Source organism: Cervus canadensis, chromosome 27, assembly GCF_019320065.1.
Source record: "Cervus canadensis isolate Bull #8, Minnesota chromosome 27, ASM1932006v1, whole genome shotgun sequence".
Classification (NCBI taxonomy): Eukaryota; Metazoa; Chordata; class Mammalia; order Artiodactyla; family Cervidae; genus Cervus; species Cervus canadensis.
In genome coordinates, this window is record NC_057412.1 from 35,865,890 (window position 1) to 35,882,483 (window position 16,594).

General features: G+C 36.6%; 1 long non-coding RNA gene across 1 annotated transcript; it reads left to right on the top strand.

Annotated features, from left to right (window-relative positions):
- The first annotated feature begins 8,847 nt into the window (after positions 1 to 8,847).
- On the top strand, positions 8,848 to 14,194 carry LOC122428629. The gene is made up of 2 exons (XR_006265782.1): positions 8,848 to 8,896; positions 14,102 to 14,194. It is a non-coding gene; the product is annotated as an uncharacterized LOC122428629 (long non-coding RNA).
- Positions 14,195 to 16,594: the final 2,400 nt, after the last annotated feature.

The following is a 16,594-nucleotide window of genomic DNA, read 5'->3' on the forward strand; positions in this document are numbered from 1 at the left end:
CTCCTTCCCTCTGCTCCTGCAGAAATGTCCCCTAACCAAACAGGCCTCCTTACTAAAAGGACAAAATAAGATAAACCTATTTATCCCTGAAGAGTGGGTTTCAGCCCACCGAGTTATTCAAATACAGCAATCACATCCTCCTGTGGGGACCAGGGAGAACCCCACTCTATCGGTACTCCAACGTTTACCTTCCACAGACCCTAGTTCACTCTCTTCCCAAGTGTAACCCCTATGTCTCCTGTGTGGTGTTTGGTGTCCTCCTACCCTTGGCTGTGGCATATATGTCTTTCCTGGGTAAGGTATAGTGTGTTTGGCCATCCCACAACCCCTTGGGCAGGGATCCCTCCCTCATTAATGGGGTGAATAAACTGTGATTAAACATTGGTCACTCTTATAATTCAAAACCGTTTTCAGGATTGACCACCTATGAATCTTTTTTTGGTAATTTTAAATGGAATCTCATAATTCCCTCTGAATTCCTTTTGAATTATTTTTTCACGTCTTCTAATCTCCCCTCTGTTCTAAAGTTTTCCTTCACTTAAATTTTTATTGAGCAACTATTTTATACTAGACACTTATCAAGGTACTGATAAAATAGTAGTGAATAAGGCAAGACAAAAATCAACATGCTTATTGAGCTTTTATGCTAGAGAATATATAGTGTATGAGATAGCAGTGTGGATCATAGAGAAGGGAGATATGAGCTGAATGTGTTAGCTACAAGTTTGGAAAGTGAAAGTGAAGTCGCTCAGTCGTTTCTGACTCTTTGCGACCCTGTGGACTGTAGCCCACCAGGCTCCTCTGTCCATGGGATTCTCCAGGCAAGAATACTGGAGTGGGTTGCCATTTCCTTCTCCAGGGAATCTTCCTGATGCAGGGATCAAACCCAGGTCTCTCACATTGCAGGCAGATGCTTTAACCTCTGAGCCACCAGGGAAGCCCAGCTACAAGGTTAGTAGGGTGATGTTACAGCTCTGACCTGGAAAAGTGAAGGGAAAACCACATGGATATTCAAGGAAGAAGAGTTCCAGGCAGAGAGAATAGTATGTACAAAATACTGAAAGTGAAAGAATGTAACTTTTCATCTTGAGTACTTAAATGATTGGTTTGATCTCCATCAAAGCTATCTACATAGGTATGATCTTTTATCACTACTATTAGTTCTTTTTTTTCCTCCCCAAGTGTATGGATAGGTTCTTGACATGACAGAAAATTGTTAAGGCTAGGGAAATATTTTTCAGAGTAAATTAATTTTACCCTCTTTTCTCTCAGAACCTTCTCAAGGGGCAAATATGTATTTTATGCAGGCATTTTACACATTTTATATGCTCATTCATGGCTGTTCAAGAGAATACATGGTATTAATTGAATTAATGAGTAACTGTCTTTGCACAGATGCTTAATACATTTAATATAAAATATACAGACATGTAGGTTTGGCCCTGGAAAGTTTTGTACACTCATTTATGTGACAACTCTCCCACTCTAATACAGGGATTATGAAAAACTCTGATTTCAATCTAGTTAAATTCAGCTATTGACTTTGGAACTAAATTCAGTATGGTCAGAGATCTCTAAATAAGCTTAAGTATTTGAAATTACCTTAAATTCAAGTTTAATTTCTCCTGTGTGACTTTGGACCAGTCACTTAACCTGTAATACTTAGATTCTCATCTGAATACAGTAACTAATTTTACACTTTCTTGTTAAAATACAATAGTGCATGGGAAACAGATTATATAAACCAGCAAAAATAAATCTTGCGCTTATTACACTGTATACCTTATGCCTGTATAAATGTCCCACATTCACTCACCTCTGGAGAAAATTATGTAGAGCATAAAAGTGTGAGAGAGTAAAAGGATTTTATTATATATGTATTTTCAAGAGGAGAGAAAGGAAGATGTAAGTTTCACACCCGTATATTTTCTCAGTAAGTTGTTGATAGTTAAGGGCATGCTGGGATTTGGAACTATAATAGTGAGGAAAACAATTAGAAAACATGCTATAGGAAATTCAAAACAAATGAATTGCATAAAACAATTGAACTAAAAAAAAATCCTAGAAGGAGGTAAAGTGTTTAAGAAACTATTTTCTTGAATATAGGAAAAAAATCCTTGACAATCTGCCCAATAATAGAGTTCAAAATCAGAATATTCTATGAATGGTGGTTTTAAAGTCTTGCCTTGTAAATAGTGGTAGCATAAATGGAAATTAATTCTTGTGGTTTAACCTAAATTTGTCTATAATACAAAGTTGCTTGATGCAAAACTAACAGAGTAAAGGAAACTACAACCTTATAAGTTAGCATACCTAATGAAAGACAAATCAGTTAAAATGCCCATCAATTAAGTTAACTGTTATTTCATGCCAGTATAGTAGGTAATTAACATGCTATAACCTTACAGAAATTGCTTTTACTTCTGCCCATGCATCCTCACCCCAGTTTATGATCTCATTTATCTACACCTATGAGTGTCAAATTAGATTGTACTTGGGAACATATTTCTGTTTTTACTAAAATATACTTAACCCTGAAAAGATGTGGGGCTTGGCATTTAGATAACAATATAACATATGTTTTATTAGATACACTGAGTTTTTTTTTTTTCTGGGGTTTTCTTGACAATTTGCTGTTCTTTAAAGTTTTAGAAATCCCACTGTGTTCTACAGAATGGCATTTTTATTCTCTTGGATCATCTCTATCATTTGAGTTCATTAACTATCAGATATTTTTCTGACATTTTCTGTTTAGATTTAAATTAACTTTACCCACTGTCTTCCCAAAACTTATTTTTCTCTCACCAACATATATTCCTGACCTTAAAGAAAGGGTAGGTTTAATAGATAATCTCAGTTAAATTTGAATTTTAATTAAACAAAATAGATGTTTTTAAATTTAAGTATGTCCCAAATTTTTGTGGATTTATCAATTAAATTTTATTGTTCTTACCAAGTCTAGAAACTCTAAGAGAAATGAACAAAACTGAGATACAGTAACTATATAAGATACTTAAAACTTCAAATGAGAACACTGCTTATAATTTAATGTTAAAAAGATGTGCATGTGTACACTAATGTATTCCTTTTTTTTCTCACATATATTGTTATTGTTTAGTCACTCAGTCATGTCCATCTCTTTGCAACCCCACACGCTTTAGCTTACCAAGCTCCTTTGTCCATAAGATTCCCCAGGCGAGATTACTGGAGTCGGTTACCATTTCATTCTCCAGAGGATTTTCCCAAACCAGGGACTGAATCCAAGTCTCTTAGTTCTCCTGCATTGGCAGGCAGATTCTTTACCACTAGTGAGAGCTGGGAACTTCTCAACATATATATTTCTTGCAAGATTGAACCTCCAATAGGATGCTTTAATATTATATCATAAATAAAATTAGATTTTGCTATATTTTACTTTTGTAAAATTTTCTCTTTAGGAATGACTTGAAAGCAGTTGAAAACCATTAGTGTATATCATGATAAGTAAAGTAATATTTTATTGGAAGCCTTAAGAAGCCACATTTCTTCGTAGTGAAAACGAATTAATATTTCTAGAAAATGGCGCTTCCACTTTAGGTCATGTGAAATAGTAAAGGAAAACATCATTCCCACTAAAAAGAATCTTCTGTTGAGAGATATCAAAGAGCAATTAAAGCAACATGAGCTAGAAAGGCTAAAATTCTGGAGAGGTGAGGACCATGGAAAGATGAACTGAGTTTTATAGCTGGTTATCCATGGGTTCATTAATAAGTACAAGGAAGTCATAGTTTGAATTTAATTAAATACATAAGATTAGAAGCAGGGAATTCAAAGTTTGCCGGGTTAGATGGTTAATGCTGGAGAAGAGAAAACAGCAGAAATTTTGGTTATTACATGAAGCTAGAGAGACAAAAGTAGCAGTTTGTTAGCTTGTAGTATTGAGTTTTTTCCTCAAGACATTGCAGTTCTGAAACTAAGTTACACAGAAAATGCTAGGCAAAGAGCCTCTGGAAATTAAAGGATACTATTATACTTACTGTGTTCTACAAAACTATCATAGCTTTTTTATTAAAAAACATTATTTACTTGTCTGTGCCGGGTCTTGTGGCATGCATGATCTTCGATCTTTGTTTACACATGTGGGATCTTTAGTTGCAGCATACATGATCTGTTTAATTGTAGCAAGAGGCTAGTACTTTGTATTGCCTAGTAAATACTTCCTCTATTTTCTCTTAACTCCTCTGAATCATTTGAAATCAAGCTACAAAAAATGGTGCTTATCATTTTCAAATGAAAGTTAAAGTTACTTAGTTGTGTCTGACTCTTTGAGAGCCCATGGACTACAGCCCACCAGGCTCCTGTCCATGGAATTCTCCAGGCAAGAATACTGGAGTGGGTTGTCATTTCTCCTCCAGGGGATCTTCCCAACCCAGGGATCATAGCTGGGTCTTTTGCATTGCAGTCAGATTCTTTACCGCCTGAGCCACCAGGGAAGCCCATTATTTTCAAATACTTCAGTATTATTTTGTGTATAAGGATGTGGTGATTTAGTCACTCAGTCATGTCTGACTCTTTGACCCCATGGACTGTAGCCCATCAGGCTCCTCTGTCCATGGGATTATCCCAGCAAGAATACAGGAGTGGGTTGCCATTTCCTTCTCCAATGAATAAGGATATTGTTCTATATAACCATAATACAACCACCAAAATCTGGATGTGAATATTGATATATTGCTATCATCCAATCAAGAAAAATTCCATCCTAAAGGTATTTGGTAAGGCCATAAAAGATAGCTGACCATACTGAGTTGGAGGGGAGCGTGGTTTGCAGATTGCTGTGTTAAAATCTGAGAAGACTGAAAAAGAGATTATCAGCAGTAACAAAGCCTAATGCAGGGCAGCAAAAGCCAAAGTGAAGAAAGTTGTATCCAATTGGAGACACAGCCTGGTGTACGGAGGTCAGAGATTGAGTATATTAAGAACATCTTTTGCATGAGAGGGTAGCCTGGCTGAAGATGTCATGGTCAGACAGAGCAAATGATGTACCCATAAGGGGCTAAGGGTAGGGACAGGCTCTTATAAGTGGTTGAGGTGAAAAGGATATCCGTGTGATGGAGAGTGGACTGTTGCAGGGTGAAGGCAGAGCAGGGTAAAAGGAATCTCCATGGGGCCAGATATCAGAGTTCAAGTGGTGTAAGGAAGATGCCCCCAGAGATCAAAAGCCTAGGATGGCATGTTGGCATTGTGGTTTATTTACAGTTTGGCTCAAATCATGTGAAATTTGAGTGAGTTTGAACCTCTTTTTTTTTTAACTTTGATAATCTGTGGTTTGTTTCTTTAGATTTATTTCAGTTGTTGTAGGGTAGATATTTTGGTAAATCAGTAGTTAGGTACTTATTTTTGCAAGGCAGATTATGAATTTTCTGTACTTTATAATCTAACTAGTTTTTAGTCATTTTGAGGAAGTCTTATACAATCATTTTGAAAAGTATATATTATATATTTCTGTGATAAAAGGTTTATATGATTGATATAAAATCAATTGATACTTTGAAAATTTGACATAAGTAATAAGAACTTGAGAGTGTAGACTCATAATTATGTTACTCAGATAGTATCCAAAATGGATTCCAGATTGAAGTTCTTATATGAGGTATATAAATAACATATGTCCATGTGTAAAATTGATCAAAACTATCTACTTCTTGTTTTCATTTTGGGGTACCTTTACATTTAATAATTAACATTTGAAGGTACTAAATATGATAAACTAGGAGAAAACAGATGATCAAAGTCATCATATTTATAGAATGCAATGTGTAAATTCACTTCATCTCTTCAGTGTAGATACAGAAAAAAAAAATTTTAAGGCTTTAAAAAAAAAAAAAACTAGTGTCTGGTAACCAATGTATGTTTTCTCATTTACTTCTTTTTGACTATGTGGGCATTTCAGATAATCAATGCCAACTCTTAGAAAATTAATGTGGTGCATTAATTAACTGAGCTAATTCAGAATAGTGGATTACAGATGGCCTTATCAATGCATCTAAATCTTCAAAAGCTTGACAATTAAAAAGAAATATGTGATACTTTCAGTATTTTCAGTTAGATGAAAATGGCACTTGTGTATCTTTCCTTAATATAAAAGATGAATATTTCCTAAGCAGTGAGAAAATTAAGAATAAAAGTATAAAATGCTTGGAAATGTTTATAAAGTTTATAAGCATATAAAGTTTATAGTTTATAAAGAACTATTCATATGGCATTATTCATACTTCAAATGCCAACTCTGTATCTATGCACAGTTAATCATAACATATACTAAGAAAAAACAAAGTCAAGGAAATGATTACTAAAGTGACAGATTCCTTTAAAAATGAGAATATAACAAAATAACAATGGCTCACATTTTGCCAGGGAAGGAGCAACATGAGAGATGGAAACAAGGAACCCAGTGGGTCTCCATGGACATAATTTCTATTACCATCTAAATATGAGTTTATAGACCAAGAAGACAATGGGGTGAGTTAACATGAAGTGATTTAAAAAAGCACATACAACTTACATTTATATCATCCATAGAAAGAATCATAAGCCCAGAATCAAAAAGTATGCAAAGTATAGCAAAGGCTATAAAGATGTGTGGGGCATGGGAAAAAGTTCTCATCTCTGTATAACTGAAGTCTTAGAAGGAGAATAGAGAGATGAGAAGACAAATATTTATTAAAACATTGGTTAAAGATTTTCAAATGCTGATTGCATACATCAAACTATGGATTCAATCAATTATTTAAACTTCAAAAAGGACAAATATAAAGGAATTCACATATAGGCTTTATCATAGTCAAACTGCTCATAGAGACAAAAATAAAAGTTTGAAAACTATTGGAGAAAATTCATCATTAGTTTCAATAGTGCTGGAAAACAAATCTGCTAGCCTAGAATCCTATACTGGCAAATATATTTTTCTTAAATAAAGGTAAAATAACAACATTTTCAGAATAAATGAAAACCAAGGAACAGGTGTGTAATAAGGGACTATTAGAGTTCTGGCAGAAGAAAACTGATCCCAGATGAATCCATAGAAAATATTTGAAAGAACAGCAAAGGAAGGATGGAATAACATCCTTCTTTTTAAGAAAATGGTGATAAAGTCTTAAGGAGTCTAAGACATATGTGGAAATAGAATATATGGTAATTGATTAGGGGTTTCCTAAGACTCAGTTCAGTTCAATCGCACTGACGTGTCCGACCTTTTGTGACCCCATGGACTGCAGCATGCCAGGCTTCCCTGTCCATCACCAACTCCCGGAGCTTGCTCAAACTCATGTCCATCGAGTCAGTGATGCCATCTCATCCTCTGTTGTCCCTTTCTCCTCTTGTCTTCAATCTTTCCCAGCATAGGGGTCTTTTCCAATGAGTCTGTTCTTCACAACAGGTGGCCAAAGTGTAGGAGTTACAGCTTCAGCATCAATTCTTGAATATTCAGGATTGATTTCCTTTAGGATTGACTGGTTTGATCTCCTTGCAGTCCAAGAGACACTCAAGAGTCTTCTCCAACACCACAGTTCAAAATCATCTGTTCTTTGGTGCTCAGCTTTCTTTATAGTCCAATTCTCACATACATACATAACTACTGGGAAAACAATAGCTTTGACTAGATAGATCATGGTTGGCAAGGGTAATGTCTCTGCTTTTTAATATGCTGTCTAGGTTAGTCATAGCTTTCCTCCCAAGAAGCAAGCATCTTTTGATTTCAGGGCTGCTCTCACCATCTGCAGTGATTTTGGAGCCCAAGAAAATAGTCTCTTACTGTTTCCACTGTTTGCCCATCTATCTGCCATGAAATGATGGGACTGGGTGCCATGATCTTCATTTTTTGAATGTTCAGTTTTAAGACAGCTTTTTCACTCTCCTCTTTCACTTTCATCAAGAAACTCTTCAGTTACCTTTCACTTTCTGCCATAAGGGTGGTATCATGTGCATATCTGAGGTTATTGATATTTCTTCTGATAATCTTGATTCCAGTTCATGCTTCATCCAACCCAGCACTTTGCTTGATGTACTCTGCATGTAAGTTAAATAAGCTAAGTGACAATATACTGCCTTGATGTACTGCTTTCCCAATTTGGAACCAGTCCACTGTTTCATGTTCAGTCCTAACTCTTGTTTCATGACCTGCACAGATTTCTCAGGAGGCAGGTCAGGTGGTGTGGTATTCTCCATCTTTTTCAGAATTAACCACAGTTTGTTGTGGTCCAAACAGTCAATAATGCTCAAGTAGATGTTCTTCTGGAACTCTCACTTTTTCGATAATCCAACAGATGTTGGCAATTTGATCTCTGGTTCCTCTGCCTTTTCTAAATCCAGCTTGAACATTTGGAAATTCTGTGTTCATGTATTGTTGAATCCTGGCTTTGAGAATTTTGAGCATTACTTTGTTAGTGTTTGAGGTGACTCTAATTATGCAGTAGTTTGAACATTCTTTGGCATTGTCTTTTTTGGGGATTGGAATAAAAATTGACCTTTTCCAGTCCTGTGGCCACTGCTGAGCTTTCCAAATTTGCTTGCATATTGAGTGTAGCACTGTAACAGCATCATCTTTTAGGATTTGAAATAGCTCAGCTGGAATTCCATCACCTCCATTAGCTTTGTTCGTAGTGATGTTTCCTAAGGCCCACTTCCCTTTGCATTCCAGGATGTCTGGCTCTAGGTGAGTGATCACATCTTCATGGTTATCTGGGTCATGAAGATCTTTTTTATATAGTTCTTCTGTGTATTCTTGTCACCTCTTCTTAATACCTCTGCTTCTGTTAGGTTACTCCAGGTATTTCTTGACTTCCTACATTGGCATTCTAGTCCTCTGTGATGAAAAGGACATCTCGTGTATATGTGTTAGTTCTAGAAGGTCATGTAGGTCTTTATAGAACTGTTCAACTTCAGCTTCCTCAGCACAGTGGTTGGGGCATTGAATCGGAATACTGTGGTATTGAATGGTTTGCCTTGGAAATGAACAGAGATCATTCTGTTGTTTTTGAGATTGCACCTGAGTACTGCATTTCAGACTCTTTTGTTGACTATGAGGAATACTCCATTTCTTCTAAAGGATTCCTAAGACTACCCACATCTATAATAAGTCACTAGAAGTATTCATAGTCTCAGCATAGTTGGCCCTGTCGCTCAGGTTTTTTTCAGAAACACAGCAGCATAGTGACATAGTGGCATAGTACATAGTAACATCAGATACCCAGCTGGTTCAGCAAGGGAAAAAGATAAGCAGAGTATGGAGCAATCCATGTGCAGGCATCCTACACTCTCTTCCTGACATGGGAAATCACACAGGGTATCCCAACCCTGTAGCAACTAAAATACAGCTTCATAGTGCAGTGCTTCTGCCCAGAGAGGTCCACCTGAGTCTCGGAGTTTACGCTTTTTTATTGGGAACTTTTCATGTGGGCGTGCTTTGCTCAACTACTAGACTCTCAGAAAAGGAGCAGATGTTCACTATAAATCACACTGTAGCACAGAGAAACAACCTATCTGTTAGGAAGCATTTCAGAATCTGTTTCCAGATGCAGTCAAGCAGGCCCTTCCAAAGACAGCAGCTTCAGGCCTGCTTTGTTTAGTATTTTCTGCATAGTAACAGTAGCCCCTTAAATAGGAAAGGGAAGGTAAGTTAAATTTTTAAAGCATTCTTTCATTGTTCAGAAGGTGATAAATATTTTTTTTCTTGTTATCACTGGAGTATTAACTAAAGGAAAAAGTAGGGATTGTGACACTCAAGATAAGTGAAGTGAAATAGTATGAAAATACCTGGCTGATTAATAGAAGGAAAGAAGTAAGAAATCAAAGGAAAAAGCTAGTGCTGTAAATAGGTAACGCAGAACAAGTTACCACATACTGATACCACATACTGATGTAATAGTCCACCATAAAACAGATTGCCAGACTGGGAAAATAAATACAAAGACAAACTAAAACCCAACTATGATGCTTATAAGAGATAACACTTTAAATACAAAGATGTGGAAAACTTGAAAGCAAAGGAATGGAAAAATTATGCCGTATAAACATACCACCAAAAATCTAGTGATAAAATCAGACGACAGGATGCATCCAACAAGAATAAATAGCAGTTCTAATTTGTATACATCAAACACTGTATAAAAAACACAATAGACACATAATATTAAAATAGTATTTGTGGTTGCAAATGCCAAAGGACAAATTTAATGAACTATTTTTAACACTTCTACATTGAAATCTAGAAACCATGATTGAGGAAAATTTTAATAAGACCTAAGTAGATAAAGGAAAATACCATGTATATTGACATGAAGCATATTATTGTAAAAATGTGTTTCCCACAATTTATAGATTCACAGCAAGCTCAATAAAGATTCTGAAACCAAAGCAATCTCTAGAGGAACAAATCTGGAAGATTATACTATCAGATATCAATCTCAGAAAATTATATTAATCAAAACTGTTGTACAGCTGTAGAAAATAAAAAGACCAATAAAAGTATTAACAAAGAAACTGGCTGCATATATGTCATCATCTGATTTGGGCAGTGAATGGGGAAAAGAATGGTCTTTTCTATTAATTATGCTTGGTCACGTGATTGGGAGAGGCATATGAAAGCTTTCCGGGTTGCTGTAAACATTTTTCACTTGATCTAGATCATGGTTATACAAATGTAGACATATGTAAAGACTCAGCTAGCTGTTCTCCTAAGATCTATATACTTAAAGAATGAAGGAGTGTTTCATGAATTCCATAGCAGTAGTTAATATCAGTTAACAAGGCAGGGGTGTATTTTATGTGGAGTGATTCCAGCAGCAGAGAAAGATCCAGAGGTTAAAACTCATACTGAGCCTCTGCACTGGGTGACAAGTAATGAACTCACTGGGCCCAGTGGAGAGCTAGCCTCCCACAAGCAATTGGATGGAAAGAAACTAACTGCTTCCCTGGTGGCTCAGAGGTTAAAGCATCTGCCTGCAATGCGGGAGACCTGGGTTCGATCCCTGGGTCAGGAAAATCCCCTGGAGAAGGAACTGGCAACCCACTCCAGTATTCTTGCCTGGAGAATCCCATGGACGGAGAAGCCTGGTTGGGCTACAGTCCACGGGCTCACAAAGAGCCGGACACGACTGAGCGACTTCACTTTCAAACTAACAATGGAAGGTGAATATGTGTTGGAGAAATGGCGTACAAACAAATTTCAAGACAAGAGTACTAAAGTTTTCTCTTAGTAAGAATTATGCTATGAAAACTTTGGAAACACAATATTTGGGACCCATCTTGTGGGGAAAAGTTTTGTCATGAGAGTTAATGATCAAATGAGTGGAGGTCTGACAAAGTGTCAGAAAGCAACTCTGAACATGTAGAAGGTTTAGGAGCACAGAAAACTCAGATGATATGGAGAGCATAAGCCCAAGTATTAAAACTGAAATCCTAGCGTGGTATGTGAATAGCAGAACCTATTTCCACAACCAGATGTTTTAGGAAAAATTAAGAAAAACTGAAATAGGCAAATGAGATTATTGTTTGGTATCTCTAGGGCAGCACTACTTTACTGCCACTTTCCATTGTCTTAAAATACTTTGTTGTTGTACAGTGGCTCAGTCGTGTCCGACTCTGTGACCCATGGACTGTAGCACGCCAGGTTTCCCTGCCCTTCACCAAATCCCGGAGCTTGTTCAAACTCATATCCATTGAGTCAGTGATGTCATCCATCCTTCTCATCCTCTCTCATCACCTTCTCTACCTCCTTTCAATCTTTCCCATCCTCAGGGTCTTTTCTAATGAGTTGGATCTTCATACCAGGTGGCCAAAATATTGGAAGTTCAGTATCAGCATCAGTCCTTCCAACGAATATTCAGAATTGATTTCCTTTAGGATTGACTGGTTGGATCTCCTTGCAGTCCAAGGGACTCTCAAGGATCTTCTCCAGCACCATAGTTCAAAAGCATCAATTCTTTGGTGCTAAGACTTCTTTATGATCCAGCTCTCCACATCCATAATGACTGCTGGAAAAGTCATAACTTTGACTGTATGGACATTTGTCGGCCCAGTAATGTCTCTGCTTTTTAATATGCTGTCTAAGTTGGTCATAACATTTCTTCCAAGAAACAAGTGTCTTTTAATTTCAAGGTTACAGTCACCATCTGCTGTGATTTTGGAGCGCAAGAAAATAAAGTCTCTCATTGTTTCTCCATCTATTTGCTATGAAATGATGGGACCAGATGCTGTGATCTTAGTTTTCTGAATGTTGAGTTTTAAGCCAGCTTTTTTACTCTCCTCTTTCACCTTCATTAAGAGGCTGTTTAGTTCCTCTTTGCTTTCTGCCATAAGGGTGGTGTCATCTATGAAGGTTATTGATATTTCTCCCAGCAACCTTGATTCCAGCTTGTGTTTCATCAAGCCCAGAATTTCTCATGATGTACTCTTCATATAAGTTAAATAAGCAGGATGACAATATACAGCCTTGACATACTCCTTTCCCAATTCGAAACCAGTCCATTTTTCCATGTCTGGTTCTAACCGTTGCTTCTAGACCTGTGTACATGTTTCTCAGGAGCCAGGTAAGGTAATCTGGTATTCCCATTTCTTTCAGAATTTTCCAAAGTTTGTTGTGATCCATATGGTCAAAGGCTTTGACATAGTCAATAAAGCAGATGTTTTTCTGGAACTCTTGTTTTTTCTATGATTCAACGGATGTTGGTGATTTGATGTCTGGTTCCTCTGCCTTTCTAAATCCAGATTGAATATCTGGAAGTTCTCAGTTCACATACTGCTGAAGCCTAGTTTGGAGAGTTTTGAGCATTTCTTTGCTAGTGTGTGGAATGAGTGTAACTGTGTAGTAGTTTGAACATTCTATGGCATTGCTTTTCTTTGGCATTGGAATGAAAACTGACTTTTTCCAGTCCCGTGGCCACTGCTGAGCTTTCCCGATTTGCTGGCATATTGAGTGCAGCACTTTCACAGCATCATCTTTTAGGATTTGAAATAGCTCAGCTGGAATTCCATCACCTCCACTAGCTTTGTTCGTAGTGATGCTTCTTAATGTCCACCTAACTTTGCATTCAAGGATGTCTGGCTTTAGGTGAGTGATCACACCATCGTGATTATCTGGGTCATGAAGATCTTTTTTGTACAGTTCTTTTGTGTATTCTTGCCATCTCTTCTTAATATCTTCTGCTTCTGTTAGGTCCATACCATTTCTGTCCTTTATTGTGCCCATCTTTGCATGAAATATTCCCTCAGTATCTCTAATTTTCTTGAAGAGATCTCTAGTCTTTCCCATTCTATTATTTTCCTCTATTTCTTTGCACTGATCACTGAGGAAGGCTTTCTTATCTCTTATTGCTATTCTTTGGAAATCTGCATTCAGATGTGTATATTTTTTCTTTTCTCCTTTGCCTATCACTTCTCTTCTTTTTTTAGTTATTTGTAAGGCCTCCTCAGATAACCATTTTGCCTTTTGTTTTTCTTTTCCTTGGGAATAGTTTTGATCACAGCCTCCTGTACAATGCTATAAGCCTCTGTCCATAGTTCTTCAGGCACTTTATCAGATCTAATCCCTTGAATCTATTTGTCACTTCCACTGTATAATCATAAGGTATTTGATTTAGGTCATACCTGAATGGCCAGGTGGTGTTCCCTACTTCTTCAATTTAAGTCTGACTTTTGCAGTGAGGATTTCATGATCTGAGCCACACTTGATTTTCAGTCTTGTTTATGCTGACTGTATAGAGTTTCTCCATCTTTGGCTACAAAGAATATAATCATTCTGACTTTGGTATTGACCATCTGGTGATGGTCATCACATGTAGAGTCATCTCTTGTGTTGTTGGAAGAGGGTGTTTGCTATGACCAGTGCATTGTCTTGGAAAAACTCTTTTAGCCTTTGCCCTGCTTCATTTTATACTCCAAGGCCAAACTTGCCTGTTACTCCAGGTATTTCTTGACTTCCTACTTTGGCATTCCAGTCCTCTGTGATGAAAAGAACATCTGTGTGTGTGTGTGTGTGTGTGTGTGTGTGTGTGTGTGTGTGTGTGTGTGTGTGTGTGTGTGTGTGTGTGTGTGTGTGTGTGTGTGTGTGTGTGTGTGTGTCTAGGTCTTCATAGAACCGTTCAACTTCAGCTTCTTCAGCATAGTGGTTGGGGCATTGGCTTTGATTACTGTGTTATTGAATGGATTGCGTTGGAAATGAACAGAGACCATTCTGTTGTTTTTGAGATTGCACCCAAGTACTGCATTTCAGACTCTCTTGTTGACTATGAGGAATACTCCATTTCTTATAAGGGATTCTTTCCCACAGTAGTAGATATAATGATCATCTGAATTAAATTCACTCATTCCAGTCCATTTTAGTTCACTGATTCCTAAAATGTCAACGATCATTCTTGCTATCTCCTGTTTGACTGCTTCAAATTTACCTAGATTCATGGACCTAACATTCCAGGTTCCTGTATAATGTTGTTCTTTACAGCGTCAGACTTTACTTTCACCACCAGACACATCCACAACTGGGTGTTGTTTCCACTTTGGCTCAGCCTCTTCCTTCCTTCTGGAGCTATTTTTCTGCTCTTCTCCAGTAGCATATTAGGCACCTGATGACCTGAGGAGTTCATCTTTCAGTGCCTATCTTTTTGTCTTTTCATACTGCTCATGGGGTTCTCAAGGCAAGAATGCTGAAGTGGTTTGATATTCCCTTCTCCAGTGAACCACGTATTGTCAGAACTCTCCACCATGACCTGCCCATCTTGGGTGGCTCTATATGGCATGGTTCATAGTTTCATTGAGTTAGATAAGTGATCCATGTGATCAGTTTGGACAGCTCTTTGGTTATTTGGTTAAAATACTTTATAAGATGATAACTGTAGAAAATAAGATATTCTTTTCTATAAAAGTACTTGCATTTTACTGTATACAAGTTAATTGTGATTGTTCATTTGTGGATATTGTCCTGTTTTGAATCTAGTTGAAAATTCATTTCAGTTTTCATGATTAATTATTTTATGTGCATTCATAGAATTCTCCATTAAGTCAATATTAATGTTATATAAAATTTTGATATGTGTTCATTTCCTACTTGCGTGCACGTCATGATACCTTTTGTAAGAAAGTATTCCTCAGTAGGTCGAAGATAAAGCTCTCAGACTGTGAATAGTCTCTATTAAAATGGTGCTTTGAACTTCTGAGGTTAAAATGTCAGTTTAAAGATCTGTCTGCTCTCTTATACTTCTTCCTATCATATGACATGGTGCGGCAGCTATGGAAAACAGCACTAATATTGCTCAAAAACATTTAAAATAGGGTTACTGTATGATATAGAAACTCTACTGGGCATAGAGCCAGAAGAATGGAAGGGAAATGTGGAATTCTTGTTCTAAGGACAGAGAATTTCATTTATATTAGGTGAAATAAATCCTAGAGGTTTGCTGTATGATGTAGTACGTATTGTTAACAATGTGTGGCATTTTGAGTTTCAAAATTTGTTAAATGGATAGAGTTCATGTTATGTTTTTGACATGCATACAGACATCAAACAAAGGAACACAAGGAAACTTCGGGAGGTGTTGGATATGTTTAATCCCCTGATTGTGGTGATGATACCATGGGTATTTGCATATACCCAAACTTATCAAATTGTACACACTAAATGTGTCAGTTCTTTGTGTATCAATTATACCCTAACAAAGCTGTTAAAAATATAACATGGAAAATAATATGCTTATTTCTAATAAATTTATATTAAATCAAAGAAAAACTGTCTAAAAACATCTATGTAGAAAACAAACACATTGAAAAATAAGACCTAAACGTTCTTCAGATACAGCATAGCCATTGTTTAAATGATTCTTTATTGTAAAGCTGTCAATTTACTGAAAATTTATCAATAATTTCAATGCAATTCAACTGATAATTCCAATGTTTTTCATTTTGAATAATTTTATATATGTTCTATAGAAACTGACAAGCTGATTCTAGTTCATAGTGAAATGCAAGTGCCAAATATAGGCATGCCACTTTTGAAAGAAAATTAAAGTGGAAACTTGTATTGCATATCAAGTCTCTTTGTACAGTCTCAATAATTAAGACTGTGGTATTGGGCCAAAATACATTAACGAAACAGAATTAGAGGGCTCATAAAAAGATGTAGGTGTATATGGTCACTTGATAAATGATCAAGTGTAAGTTAACCAGTTAACCTGTGAAATAATGCCCAACTCTATTAGTAAAGAGGGAAATGTACTTAGTCTTTTTTTTTTTTTTTTTTAGTTTTTTTTTTTTTTCCTAGTCTTCTTATAAGTGGAAAAATCCAGTCAGCTTCCTTAAAACCTGTATTGTCTGCCCTCCTGGTTACTTATGGCTTACGGATACCTATGCTGTGCAGTGGGTTTTAGTTGCATCACTGTTAACAACACTGTTAACAAACTGGATGCTTACCCACCCCCTCGTAATCCCAATTTCAGTTTTGTGAGATTTGTATTGTTTACATTGTATTATCAGTAGTACAATATGAAATAAATAAGAACAATAAGTATATAACTGTCTATTATGTTGCACTTACATGATTTATTTTGGATGTTTCACTAAGATCATT